Source organism: Cynocephalus volans, chromosome 6, assembly GCF_027409185.1.
Source record: "Cynocephalus volans isolate mCynVol1 chromosome 6, mCynVol1.pri, whole genome shotgun sequence".
NCBI lineage: Eukaryota > Metazoa > Chordata > Mammalia > Dermoptera > Cynocephalidae > Cynocephalus > Cynocephalus volans.
In genome coordinates, this window is record NC_084465.1 from 24,971,827 (window position 1) to 24,984,662 (window position 12,836).

At 37.0% G+C, this 12,836-nt stretch overlaps 1 protein-coding gene across 22 annotated transcripts in view; it reads right to left on the reverse strand.

Annotated features, from left to right (window-relative positions):
• The window catches only part of MKLN1 (muskelin 1), a 335,447-nt gene that overhangs the window by 116,713 nt on the left and 205,898 nt on the right, over positions 1-12,836 (reverse strand). The gene's annotated exons all lie outside the window — the stretch shown is intronic.

Consider the following 12,836-nt stretch of genomic DNA (forward strand, 5'->3'; position numbering starts at 1 on the left):
ATATCTAATGTAGCTAAAGTTTTCCTACCACACACTGGATAAAATGGGATCAGTTAATTAGGGAACACATTTTACATTATGTAGACCATTTCTGATTTATAAAAATTAAAGAGGAAATTACCACTGATTGAATACATCGGGGAAAAGCTATTCAGAAAAACAATTCCGACATTATGTTGGACAGGCTTCATGCTTCATAATAATAGGTAATACCAGTGATAAATAAAAATACAGTTGGTGGTCCTATTGCTCTCCATACACAAAAATTAACACAAAATGGATCGAAACTGATCAAAAACTAATTCTTTAAGATCAAAAACCTAAATGTAAAAGCTAAAACTTTAAAAGTCTTACACAAAAATGGAGGAGTAAATCTTCATGACTTTGGATTTAGCAATGGATTCTTAGAAATGATATCAAAAGCACAAGCAACAAAATATGAAATAATTTGGACTTCCATCAAAATTAAAACTTGTATCAAACAACATTGCCAAGAAATTGAAAAGACAACTTATGGGAATGAGAGAAAATATTTGCAAATCACATAGGTGATAAGAGTCTATTATCATCTAGAATATATAAATAACACCTACAACTAAACAACAAATAGACAAGCAACCCAGTTTAAAAATGGGCAAAGGATCTGAATAAACCCATCTCTTAAGAATACGAACAAATGGCCAACAGGCACATGAAAAGATGCTTAACACCATTAGTCATGAGGAAAATGCAAATCAACACCACAATGAAATACCACTTTACACCCACTAGGGATGGCAATAATTTTTAAAAATGCAAAATAACAAGTATTGGCAATGACATGAAAAAACTGAAACTCTCATATATTGCAGGTGGGTATGTAAAATGATACAGATACTGCAAAAAATAGTTTGGCAGTTCCTCAAAAAGTTAAACATAGAATAATAGTACATGATCATGAAGTTCCACTCCTAGGTATATACTTAAAAGTGAAAAAGGCTATTTGAACAAACACTTACCCATGAATGTTCAGAGCAGTACTATTCACAATAGCCAAAAGGTGGAAACACCAAATGTCCATTAACTAATTAATGGCCAAATAAAAATGCAGTATTTACCTACAATGGAACCTTATTCAGCCGTTAGAAGGAATGCAGTACTCATACTTGCTACAACCTGGATTAACCTCAAAAACATGCTAAGTGAAAGAAATCAGATACAAAAGTTCATATATTATATGATTCCATTTGTATGAAATATCTAGAAGTAAATCAATAGAGGCAGAAAGCATATTACTGGTTGCCAAGAGCTGGGCTGAAGGGGAAAGGAGAGACTGCTTAATAGGTATGAGGTTGCCCTGTGGATGATAAAAATATTTTGGAACTAGACAGAGATGATAGTTGCACAACACTGTAAATGCACTACATGCCACTGAATTATATGCTTTAAAATGGTTAAGTTTATGTCATGTATAATATATACATTTTTTTAAATTACATCAATTAAAAAAAAAAAAAGAATGAAGCCAGTGGTGATACAAATGATGACGATGATGATGATAATGAGAGATTTTCTGTGAGCACTAACTCCTTGTCTGGCACATTGTTCAGACTTTTCCATGCATTATCTCATTTAGTATGAGGAGGAGGAAGAGGAAGAAAAGTATTTTTAAAATAATAGTTATCTCTTCATTCCCATTTTACAGATGAAAAATTTTTGGCTTAAAAAGGAAAAATAACTTCACTTATTAGTTACACAGGCAATAAATGGCAGAGCTGAGATTAAAAATCAGTCAATCTGCCGCTGACTTATACAATGTCATTTGGCTGATCCAACCTGCATTCCCAGCCCAGTTCTTCCTAGCTGCCTCCCAGGCCGGAGTAGATACATGACAAAGTTCCGGTCAATGAAGTGTAAGCAGAAGTTTGCTATGGGATAAATTTTAATTTCTGAAAAACATGCTACCTCTTCTCCTGCCTCTTTGCTATTTAAACAGTTATTGCTGCAACAATCACTGTGCAACAATGAAGAATAAAGGCCATGAAAGTCTCAGAAATATCAACCATCTGTGAGCCACTCAACTTTTACTAGCAGCTGCCTATCTCTAGTTTTCTTATGTTGGGAATAACAGCAACAAAAAACCTATTTGTTTAACCCACTGTAATACGACCTTTTGTTATTTAGAGCTAAAAGCAATCCTACTGATTCAAACCCCAAAGCCAACGCTTTAACCACTGCTTGATAAAGACTTTTCAGGATTATATACTGCTTAAACTCTAAATAGCTATTTATATATTTTTATTACAGAAATTAGCTTGGGAAAACTGAGATTGATATTCTTTAGTCATCAACCCTTTTTATCCCTATCAAACTAATAGGTGTAGTAATGTCATATCTGGTAATTCAAAATTTCTTAAGAATACAACAATCTATTAACAGACTAGACGACATCTCTGTCTTTCTCATTAACTCACACTCCCTTCCCACCCTCTCCTTCTTCCACTCACTCTTCAGTTATTCTTTAAAGTCTCTGTTTGGACGTCAACGTTCCCTGACAACTGGTTCAGATAGGAACAGTACTGTTGTAACTAGTAAAAATGGGCCTTTATAAAATTTGCTGTACACCATCCATCACCCCAATACTACACTCCTAAATCCAACAGAAAGCATTGCTCGCACATACATACTTTTTTATTAATAACCACATAGGATTTTTGTTATTAAAAATCACAGAAATACTTCGGTTTATGGTAATAATGTTACATACAGCGTGTTACAGCGAATTCTCAAGGAGAGGCAGGACATCGAGGCTTCCATCAGGAAGGAGAGTTTACTGATGCTGGCAGCAGCTCAGCAGAGTCTTGTCACAAAGGCTGAGCCCCAAATGCAGCAGGGCTATCTCTTTTATATTGTTACACTTCTGTTTTTTTACATTGGGGTAAAGTGGTGACCTTACATGGCTATAACTTCCATTTAGGCAGGAAAAGTTCCAGGCCCATTTAGCCGTTAAGACAGGGCAGGATACAGCTTGGCATATATGACCACTCAGGAGAACTTGGGTGCCTCATTTCCCACTTTGATGCTTTGACTGTGGCCAGACACGGCCCAGTCATACAGCATCATTATTATAACTTGTTAACAGGGGAAAGAGATAATGTGATACACGCAATAAAAAAGCAAAACAAAGAAAACTACGAGCAGTCCCAAAAAGCCAAGCCCAGCAATTTCTGCAGGGGCACAATTTTTCATTGGAGATCCTCAGGCTTCTGCCATGCATAGACTAGTCAGCCCTCGGAGTGAATAGATCAGGGCTGATGTTGTCTGGAGTCTAGTCAGCTTGCAGAGTAAAGTGGGGTGAAGAATGCAGTCCCAAGCAGTCGTGGCTGGTGTGAGTCTGACCTCAGCTACTTTATATTTTGGGACAGCTGCGTCTGGTGCAGGCATCAGGCTTCTTCTACCCAGGGTGTAAAGCGGCAGGCAGATGGCGGGTACAAGCAGATCACATGGGCCAGGGTCTTTTTAAACAACCAGCTCTTGCGGGCAAGATCTCACTCAGTACCTCCACCTCCAGAGAGAGCATTAATCCATTCATGAGGGATCTGCCCCCATGACTCAAACAGCTACCAGCACTGCCACATTGGGGATCACATTTCCACATGAGTTCTGGAGGGGACAACACATCTAAACTCTATTGTTCTGCCCCTGGCCCTCCAAAACTCATGTCACTCCCACATATAAAAGACAATCATTCTATCCCAACAGTCCCAAAAGTCTTAGCTTCTTCCAGCATCAACTTAAAAGTCCAAAGACCAAAGTCTCATCTGAGACCGAAAGCAAAAGTTCTTCCAGCTGTGAACCTGTAAAACTCAAAATCAAATTTATCTACTTCCTAGATACAATGGTGAAACAGACGTTGGATACAAATTCCCATTCCAAAAGGGAGGAAGAGAACAAAAGAATGGAGAAACAGACCACAAGTTCAAAACCCAGCAGGGCAGACATTAAGTCTTAAAGCTCCAAAATAATCTTCTTTGACTCCAAGTCCTGCATCCTGGGCATAATGGGGCATCTGGGCCCCCAAAGCATCAGACAGCCTCACTCCCACAGCTCTGCCAGGCACAGCCCAGTAGGCTTGCACTGGTGCCTGTGGCTTTTCCAGGCCAGTGTTTTACTTTGCCAGTGCCACTGAAGTTCTGGGGTCCTGGTGGAAACCCTGCTGACTTGGCTCTACTAGACATTTCCCTGGTGGGGGCTCTCTGTGGAGGCTCCAACCCCACTTTCCTGCTCGGCATTGCTCTAGTAGATGGCCTCTCCAACGGCTCCACCCGAGGCAGGTCCCCGCCTGGGCCCACAGGCTTTTCCATACATCCTCTGAAATATGGGTGGAGGCTGCTATGCCTCCACTGCTCTCATGTTCTACTGTCCTACAGACTTAACATGATGTGGACACCACCGAGGTTTCAGGCTTCTACTCTCCAGAGCTGCTGCAAAAACCACACTTGGGGCCACATGAGGCAGGGCTGCTCTAGCCAGAGCAGCTGGGCCCCAGGTCTGTCCTCCAGGACAACTTAGTCCTTCTAGGCCTCAGGGATTGTGATGGAAGGGGCACCCTTCCAGGCTTCTGAAATGATTTCAGGGCTTTTTTCTCATCGTCTTGGCTGTTAGCATCTGGCTGCCTCACCACCAAGCTAACCAGTTTACCTGCTTCGCCCTTGTATTTTTCTCCTGCTCTCTGCTATTCTACCACATGGCCAGGCTGCAAATTTTCCAAATCTTTACACTCTGCTTCCCTTTTAAATTCTGGCTTTACATCACACCTTTGCTGCCATTAACTCAGAGTAGGTTGTTAAAAGTAACCATGCAGCTTCCTTAGTGCTTTGCTGCTTAGAAATTTCTTCTGCCAAACATTCTGGGTCACAACTCTTAAGTCCCACCTTCCACAAAGTCCAAGTGCATTGACACAATGCAGCCAAGTTCCTTGCTATGGTGTAGCAAGGGTAATCTTTTGTCCAATTCCCATTAAGTTCCTCATTTCTATCTGAGACCTCATCTTTTACTCTCCTTTCTTCCCCTTTTCTTCCTCTTTAAAGTGACTTCCAGAGAACTACAGCTTAAACTCCTCTCAACCCTCTGGCCAGTAGTGACTTGCTTGATGGGTAGTGACTAGCAGAGGTGGGAAGGCCAGTCCTACACTGGGAAGATCTTGCTTGAGCAGGTTCCCCCTAATGGGGGATTATGAGAGTGGTGGGGATTCATTCCCATGCCACACAGTGACTGGAAATCTGGAAACCGCTAAAATTCTCTTTACCTTTCTCTGATTTTCTAAGCCCTCTTCTGCTGTTCTGTATAGGTACACCCTGGAGGGTTCCTGGCTATGCTTTGTTTCTCTGAGTTAAATCTAGTCAGTACTTTTCTTCTTTGTGCTGACAACAGTGGTGAGAACTGCTTTTATCAATTACTGTCAGTGGAATAGGTTGGCCCCACCAATTGGGACTAGGATAAACTAGACCCCACTGCTCCTCTTTTCTCTTTGTTTGCTTGGTTACACATTTAGTTGAGTATCGGTAATCTGAATAAACGTTCCAATCCTCATACCAACTTTTGGACTTTCAGGTCATTTGTTTAATGCAAGAGGGCAAGTCAAGCCTGGTCTGTCGGTAACAATCTCAATTTGAGATCTTAACCTTAATTACATCTGCTAAGACCTTTATTCCAAATAAAGTCACATTCTGAGGTGCCACATATGTCTTTTCTTCAGGGGTGGGAGATAGGGGCTGCTATTCAACCCACTAAACAGAGCCAACAAGGCAAAAAAGCAGTAAGTCTCATGACAATGAGTTAGTTCCAGGTAGTGTTAAAATGCCAGTGTAAGCAAGGTGGAGAAAGTTACATGTTGAGAATGAAGAGATGGACTGTCACTAGATCATACAGTCTGTGCCATTATAAGGGGTTTTGAATTATAAATGCAATAGGATCTATTAAGCACAATGGAAAGCCATGATCTGATTAACATTATACACACACATACAAACAATCTGCTTTGGAGAGAATAAATTAGAGGAACTGACAGACCACTTAGGATGTTATTACAACAGTAATTCAGGTAAGAGATGTGAAGAAGGAGACTTGGACTAGGATGGTGTGGAAATGAAGAGGAGTAGACAGTTTTGACATAGGAGGGGTCTTTAAAAAGCTTATGGAAAGATTTATATTATCTTTTAACTCTATTTTTCCATGAACTTTTTTATATATTGGAGAAATAATTGATGGGATTTAGTGATAGACTGGATGTAAGGAGAGGAGAGGAAGGTATCAAGGATGATGATTTACTTTCTGACTTGAATAACAGGGTAACTGGTAATATCATTTACTCTGATAGGAAGGACTGGCAAAGAAACAGGAAGAATGGAAATGAGACTAGATTATATATAATATATAATATAAAATTTAGTCCAGATTATATATCTACATATGTCTGAGGCTGTATAATAAATCATCCCAGTGCCATAAAAATAACAGTGATTTACAATTTCTAATGATTCTCTTGGTTCACTAGACAGTTCTTCCACTGGTATCTCCTGGACTCATTCAGCTGGTGGGTTGGCTGGGGAACTGGGTTTAGTTGGGGTTGGGAATGAAGGCTGGGCTTGGCAGCCTCTCCATGGATTGGGTCTCTCCATGCCGGCTTTCACAACTTAATGAAGTTAAATGTGCTTTCTTCAAAGCACAGTTGTCTCAGAATTCTAAGAGGCCTTGCTAAGAAGACGCAATATCACTTCCTTACACTTTTCTGCAAGATCAGCCACGATTCATGAGGTAGGTAAATAGAGTGCACCTCTTGCTGGAAGGAGCTGTAATTTATGACCATATTAAGAAATTTGGACTCTAGTCTAAGGGAAGTAGAGAAACATGGAAGTGTTTTAAGATGTAGAGCAACAACAAAAATCAGATCCATCCAGAATTAGAAACTCTCAGAAAACTACAAATTAGAAGGAAATTTTCTCAAACTGGTATAGGATATCTGTAAAATATCCATAGCTAGCATCATTCTAAATGATTCCCTCTAATACTGGGACAGCGGAAGGCCGAAGCAGTGGAGGTGGGGGTTGGGAGTAGCAGTGGGGGAGAAGCAACAGATGGGAGGAAAATATTTGCAAATCAAGTACCTGATAAAGGGCAAAACATATAAAGAACTCTCAAAACTCAATATTTGCAAATCAAGTACCTGATAAAGGACAAAACATATAAAGAACTCTCAAAACTCAATATTAAGGAAAAAAATAAATTTAAAAATGGAGAAACCTTTTGAAAAGACACTTCATCAAAGAACATTTAGGAAGGCAAACATGCACATGAAAAGATGGTCAACATCATTAATCATTTGAAAAATGCAAATTAAAACCACAAAGATGTATATGTTAAATATCAGTGCATCTTTATTTGTAGTTGCCAAAAACTGGAAAACAATCCAATGTCCATCAACAGTTATATGGATAAACAAACTGTGATATATTTATACAACAGAATTCAGCTAGACAATAAAAATGTATAAATCATTGATGCAAACTACAACAAGGATGAATCTTGAAATAATTATTTTGAGTGAAATAAGTCAGACAAAAATACATACTGTATTATTCCACTTATATAAAATCATAGAAATGCAAATGAATCTATAGTGAAAGAACACAGTCAGTGGTTACCTAGAGATGGGGGGTGGTGGGGGTTGGGAGGGATTAAAAAGAGACATGGAAAACTGTTGGGAGAAATAGATATGTTTAATATCTTAAGTGTGGTGGTATCTTCAAGGGGTACATATATCAGAGTTTATCAAATCGTACACTAAAAATGCATGTCAATTATATCTCAATAGCTTTTCAAAATAAATAAAAGATAGCACTGAAAAAATGAATAGGCAAGCCATGAACTGAGAGAAAATATCTGCAATTTATAACTGACAAAGGACTAATGACTGGTGTACTCACTGGCTGAGTGCCGGTCACGGGGGAAAAAAAAAAAAAAAAAAAACTGGCAAAGGACTTATATCCAGAATATATGTAAACAACTCCTAGAACTCAATAATCAAAAAGCTAACAACCCCATATTTTTAAATGGGCAAAAGAATTCATAAAAAAGATAAAAGAAGTTAATAAGCAAATGGCAAAAAAAGTGCTTAATATTATTAGTCATTAGGGAATTCATAAATTATAACTACTTCACACCAACAATAATCACTAAAATTAAAACGTGTGTCAATCCCAAAGGTCAGTGAGATTGTGAAGCAACTAGCAGTCTGATAACTTCACATAAGTTAACACCTTATGAATACGACCCCAAAAGCATGGGCAACCAAAGGAAAAATAAACAAATGGGATTACATCAAATTAAAAAGCTTCCGCACAGCAAAAGAAACAAGAGTTAAAAAACAACCAACAGAGTGGGAGAAAATATTTGCAAAACATACATCTGACAAAGGATTAATATCCAGAATATACAAGGAACTCAAACAACTTTACAACAAATAAAACAAGTAACCTAATTAAAAAATGGGCAAAAGAGCTAAACAGGCATTTCTCAAAGGAAGATATACGGATGGCCAACAGACACATGAAAAAATGCTCAACATCACTCAGCATTCGGGAAATGCAAATCAAAACTACACTGAGATATCATCTCACTGCAGTTAGGATGGCTAATATCCAAAAGACTGTGAATGATAAATGCTGGCGAGGTTGTGGAGAAAAAGGAACTCTCATACATTCTTGGTGGAACTGCAAAATAGTGCAGCCTCTATGGAAAATGGTATGGAGGTTCCTCAAACAACTGCAGATAGATCTACCATATGACCCAGCTATCCCATTGCTGGGAATATACATACACAGAGGAATGGAAATCATCAAGTCAAAGGTATACCTGTTCTCCAATGTTCATTGCAGCACTCTTTACACTAGCTAAGAGTTGGAACCAGCCCAAATGTCCATCATCAGATGAGTAGATATGGAAAATGTGGTATATCTACACAATGGAATATTACTCTGCTATAAAAAAGAATGAAATACTGCCATTTGCAATGACATGGATGGACCTAGAGAGAATTATATTAAGTGAAACAAGTCAGGCACAGAAAGAGAAATATCACATGTTCTCACTTATTTATGGAAGCTAAAAATAAATAAATAAATACACAAATAACCTGGGGGGGAGGGAAGAAGTCACAACAATTACAATTCCTTGAAGCTGATATGACAAACGAACAGAAAGGACAGTGTTGGGAGGGAGTGGGGAGAGGAAGAAGGGAGGGAGGTTTCGGTAGTTGGCCACAATAATCCACCACATTGAATATTGACAAAATAAAATAAAATTAAAATTAAATAAATAAATAAATAAAATGTTAACACCTTATGATGCAGCAATCCTACTTCTAGATATTTACCCAAAATAAATGAAAATATATATTATGTTTTAAATCTTACAAAAGAATATTTATATAAGCTTTATTCTCAATCACCAAAACCTGAAACAATACAAATGTCCATAACCAGGAGAATGGATAAACAAACTGTGGTACAACCACACAATGAAATGGTATTCCGTAATGTAAAGAAATGAAATATCGATGCATGTGGCAACATGGATAAACATTAAAAAACATACTGAGCACAAACATCTATATACAAAAGAGTATACAAACACGCTCGCACACACACTCACATGACTCCATTTATATTAAATTTTAGAACTGGCAAAACCAACCAGCGGCAAAAGAAATCCAGTGGTTGCCTCTGGGTGGAGGGTGGGAGAGTTAGGGATTCACTGGCAAGGGGCAGAAAAAAATCTTTTTGGAGTAATGGAAATACTTTATATCTTGACAGGGGTATGAATATATTGTATTCACTTTTCAAATTGGATACTGTATACTTAAGGTTCACGAATTTCACTATAAGAAAATTATATCAATTAAAAATGTATTATAAAATTCTCTTTCCACAAACTTTGACAAAACATCACAAATTTTCATAAGTTTACTAGTATCCTGGTTCCACAGACAGAAATTAATTGAAATGCACATATTTTCCTATATTTCCTTTCTCACTTTGCAAGTAACTCTTATTCCTTTAACATTCTTGTCATGATTCATCAAACAGATAAAGAATACAACACACACACATTCTCACACACCAACTGTATTAAATAATCACTAAGGTTTCTTTGATCTGCTTATTAGACTAGACAAAAGCAGAATGCCAGATGTTTGTTAAACAATTTTAACTGTCCTCTCTGTCCCCAGGAAACAAAAAATATTACCTAGTATCATATTTTTACTTAAACTACCTTGGAAGGAGCTTATAATTGCAGTAAAAGAGTTATGATTAAATCTTTTTTTAAAGCAATTATCAAGACATCTGTAACTGCCTGTACATTTTAAACAACCCTAGAGTATTCACCAGTTACCTAGAAAGACACGTTTTCCATGGCAATATCAGTAACTCCTATAAAACATACTTGATGTGGGAGAAGGGTGAAATTACTATCTTAAAGCATTTATCGGGTTTTCATTCATGCTACATTTATTCCCTACCAGTACAGATGACCTAGAATTAACAGCTGTTTTCTCATTAGGTCTCAAAATATGTGCCCCCTACCAAAATGAAAATCTCTTTAATTTTTTAGTTTATACAAATTATAAATGCTAATTGAAAATGAGTATCAAAAAGGATATAAAAGCATAAAAAAGAAATTTAAAAGGAATTAAAAAATCACTGAATTCCACCTTTCTGAGATAACACTACCAACACCACTTTGAAAATAACTTAACTCTCTGTGCCACACACAGGCACATATTTTACACAGGTGAAAAACCATACATGTTTTTTAATGGGATTAACTTTTTAAAAGAAAACAATTGTTTTGTTTTCTTTTTTTGTCCTCTCATCTCCTCCTCTCTTAAATAACCAGTGCTAACAACCAGGTATATACCCATTAACATCTTGATCTGGATTCACTGCATCAATTGCAAATATAAATACATACAGATATACATATGGACATACATACATATTGCCAAGGGAGGAAGAGTCATTATTCAGGTAGCAATAATAGAATCATACTGTAGATGCTCCTCTGCATCTTGCTTTTCTCACTTTACAGTGGAAATCTTCCCAACTCAACTGATATAAAGCTCATTCATCTTATTTAAATGGCTGACAATATGAAAGATGTATTCTAGCATTCCCTTGTAGATAGGTATTCTTTTTTCCCCCCCACCACATTTACATCACTCAGAAACTGCTGCATTAAATATTTATGTAACATCTAACATCCTTACATATTGATGCTTTTAAGAAGTAGAGTCCTGGGAAGAACCAGCAGGGGTAGGACAGGTATACTTTTCCATATCAATAGTCCTTGCCAGATTACATTTCCGAAAGCCTGTAATAATTCAAATTTTCACCAGAAGATGTGTATGCTTCTTCTTCGAAAATCCCTAAAGCATTGGGTGTCATCATTCTTTTAAATGTCTCTCAACCTACAGGCTAAAAAATAAAACATCTCTAAAAGAAAAAGCAAATACCTGAAGGTTCAGAATACCTGAGTGAATAGAAGCAAACTCTGATGTGAAGCACACGATCACTTGAAAGGGAGCCATGGAGCTATAAAATAAGTTCCTACCTCCAAAGCATTTAGTATCGGGCTAAATGTACTTTTAGAGCAGACACAGCTGAATGTACTAAACCTAATTAACATTTCTTACAGTAAGACACTCCTAGCTGAGGTCAAACACTCTCTGCCTTCTTGTTTTAGCTCTCACACTATAAACAAGTGTCCTATTCAATCTATTTAGTGCCACATTTTTCATATTTTTGTGTTTTCCTTTGGTGATTTTGCTGTTTAAAATAATCCCCAAGGGTAGTGCTGAAGTGCTGTCTAGTGCTCCTAAGCACAAGAAGGCCATGATGTGCCTTATGGAAAAAATATATGTGTTGTATAAACTTCATTCAGATATTAGTTGTAGTGTTTTGGCTGTGAGTTCAATGTTAATCAATCAAAAAATATATTAAATAAGGTGTCTTTAAACAAAAACACACATAAACAATTCATCAGTTGATGAAAATGTTGTGACTAAAGGCTCACAGGAACCTAACTCTGTATTTCCCTAGGATCAATGGTTCAGTATCTGCTATTCACTGTTCATGGCAATTTGATGGAAGGGAACTACTGTGAATAACCAGAATCAATTGTGTATGAAACCAAAACACATTACAAATACTTGCTATAGTTTTAGGGCAGCAAAGTAGCTAGCACATGCATCCCAACCCTTATAATAACAATATGATCACAGGAAAAATTCAGAACTCAAAATAAATACAGAGAAATAGATAATTCCCAACAATCCATGAAATAAGGTTTCTCTTTAACCAAAATTAAATAGTAGAACTAATTTATATATCATGAGTTCCCTCTTAAGTGATCTGAAATAAGTAGGTCACATAGTAGCTTATTATTAGAATAAACTAAAAAAGAGAATAATTTTTTGTATCTGCCATATTAATATCACTGGCAATAATTATTTTCTCAATAATATCTACCAACAATTATACTGCCGCTTTACAAAAAGCATATTACATTTTAGAAAGTGTTTTTGCATACATTTTTATTTTATCCTCATAATTGCAGTTTGCAGTATTGGTTATTGTTATTTTTCATTTCTATTTTGGTTCTTGTTTATAATTTCCAGTTTTCTGCCAAAATTTTCAATACTGATTTTCACCTCCTTTTTTCCTTTAACACAGTCAGGGTACATATTTTAAAACCTGTATCCCATTATCTGTAAGCCCTATTTTTGATAGATACCAAAT